This window comes from Athene cunicularia (assembly GCF_003259725.1).
Source record: "Athene cunicularia isolate RWA chromosome 10 unlocalized genomic scaffold, athCun1 chr10_part1, whole genome shotgun sequence".
Classification (NCBI taxonomy): Eukaryota; Metazoa; Chordata; class Aves; order Strigiformes; family Strigidae; genus Athene; species Athene cunicularia.
The window spans coordinates 441647-444163 of record NW_020799112.1 but is presented as its reverse complement, the minus strand read 5'-3'; positions in this window follow the sequence as shown (position 1 = coordinate 444163).

The window sequence follows — 2517 nt, the reverse complement described above, 5'->3', positions numbered from 1 at the left end:
CTGCCCTCCCTGGGGCATTCCAGCTGCCAAGTGAGCCCAAGCTCAGGAAAGGTCTAAATGTTTTGCAAGAAGGAGCTTGAGAAAATGCCCATCAAACAGCTAAGTGATTCATAAGCAGGCCACTGTAGTCCCTTGAAACACTGCAAAAAGCTTCTCAAGCTACCTGCATGGAGGGCATTCCCAAGTACGGTACCAAAAGCTGAGTGTACATGTGATGCTGGAGCTCACCCAGCTTTAGGGTCTTACACCCAGTGGCAGCCTGACTGCAGACCACAGAACTGGTAGGAGAGCATGCTGTCCTGTGGAGGGCACTCGTGAAGCCTCTCAAAGGGAAACTGGCACTTGGATCCTTTGGATTTGAGTGTTCAGATGGCTCTGCCTCACCATGTGTGTGATGGGTACTATGCAATGTACCTGAGATAGATGCCACTGGCACCTCTGGTGCTGTGTGAAAGGGAGGAGCCTGAAAGCATTCTTGCTCCCTGCCTCCTCCTGCACATCTCTGGAAGAAGGGATGGGAACCACTGCAAGACCAGCAGCATCGACATCTGCCTCCCACCAGCCCTCCGGAGTGAGAGGAAGTGGTTTTGGGTTGGAGCCAACCGTGGGCATTTTGCAAAATGTTGTATAATAGCTCTGCCTGGGGCTCAGCCTTCCTCTGGACACAGAGGAGAAATCACCCGAGACCGAATTTCCTGAGACCTGCTCTCCTGGGGCATCCACAGATCAGTTGGGTGGCAGGCAGGGTCAGTTCCTGGCTGCGAGCAGATCCCACCCTGGGTGTCAGGGCCAGGGGGAACGCCACGCAGAGGCTGTTCCCAGGCTGGGGCTGGCTTTCGGCCTCTCCTTCCACCCGAATCGCAGCGCTTCCGCCACCACGTCCCAGAGCCAGCCAGCGGCCGCCAGCCGCAGGAAGTGCAGCGGGTCATGGGAACGGGCCTGAGGACAGGAGGCTGAGCCGCTGCAGGGGCCAGGAGTGGCACGCTGCCTCCTCCCGCTGGGCAGGGAGGGGTGAAATGATGCAAGGAGCTGGGGTGTGCAGGGTACACACGCCAGCAGCTCGGCCACGCGGCCCCTCGCTGCCTGACGTCCTGTGTGGATGCATCCCCTGCGCGTGTTCCCGTGCTCTCACCAAAGTGTGGGTGCCCAGCACCCCTCTTCACCCTGTTCCCATCTCAGATGGTGCTTCCACCCTGTCTGACCAGGAGCTGGGCACTGCATGGAGCTAGGCAAAGGGGCAGATTGTTATGGACCAGCTGAAATGTCTCATGTGCCTTTTAATATTTTCCTCTTTTTTATTAAGTGAGGAGCCCCTTCTGAATGCTAAAACCTCTGGGTACTTGGGTAATATTAAAATGCCACTCTGCCAGCATTTTTTTAAAGCATTTTAAAAACTGTTTGCCAAATTCTCATCTCAAATGATTGAAAAATGGCATGTTTTGGAGTTCCGCATACCCCGGATCTCTCCCGGGACTTGCCGGGGCCATAATCCTGCCAAAGGAGTCCAGGGCAGTGCCCTGTCCTTCTCCCCGAGTGCAGCCTTGTTGGGCCTGCTTCCCCCCATGGCCCTGTGGTGTGTTTAAGGGATATTCAGCTCAGCCACCTGGCGGGTTTGCTCGGTGTGTTTCCAGCTCACTTCTGTCGCAGCGAGGCTGGATGCACTCAGGGAGGGTGGTTTATTCAGGGCAGGAGTGTGGAATTGCGTGGTAGCCAAAGGGAACAGCAACATAGGAGTGAAGCAAAGGCAAAATTCAGAGTGAGTTTTTCTGTAGAAATTTCTATTGGTGTCAGTGAAAAAATAGTAACTTTCTGTGCTGAAGCCGTGGTTGTACCCCCGGGCAGTGCAGCCGTGGGATGGCAGTGTGCTCTCACACAGGTCTGTGGCATGGGGTGGATTTCCAGGGGCTTGGTGGGCTGATTATTTTGCAGAGCTCCCAGTCTGCTTGGTAATTCCCTGGCTTGTGCTGGTTGCTGAAGGTGTCCAAACTGGGCTGCAATGGAGTGAATCCAGGTGTGAGAGCGTTGCTGAGGGGGCTGCACCCTGTCTGCCAGAGGGGAATGACGCAGGGTAGGGGGTCCCCAGGACCAAACCCCTGCTTCATCTTCATCCTGTGGCCACCCAGGTCCCTCTGTGCCCCAGCTCCAGGCAGCCCCTGTCAGTGTCACTTGTCACCCCATCCATGACCTGGTCTTTTATCCCTCCCTTGGTCCTCTGTCCCCTACATTCCCACTAGTGATTGCATTTTCCTCCATTTGATGGGGTTTATGTCAACTCCTGTGTGATCTTCCCATGGCCTTGCAGGGGCATGGCTGGCAGGTGTGGATGAGGAGGGTTCCTGGTCCCAGGAAGGTGACATCAGAAGAGCGTTGTGTCTCAGTGCTGCTGGCGGTGAAATTGGAGAGATTGATGCATTTAAATCCCACCTGCTAACACCTGAAAATTTTTGGGCCTTGGAATATATTTTCAAATGTTTTAATGCAAAACCAGGTGGTTCTTCTCACCAGCCTCCTTCGCCC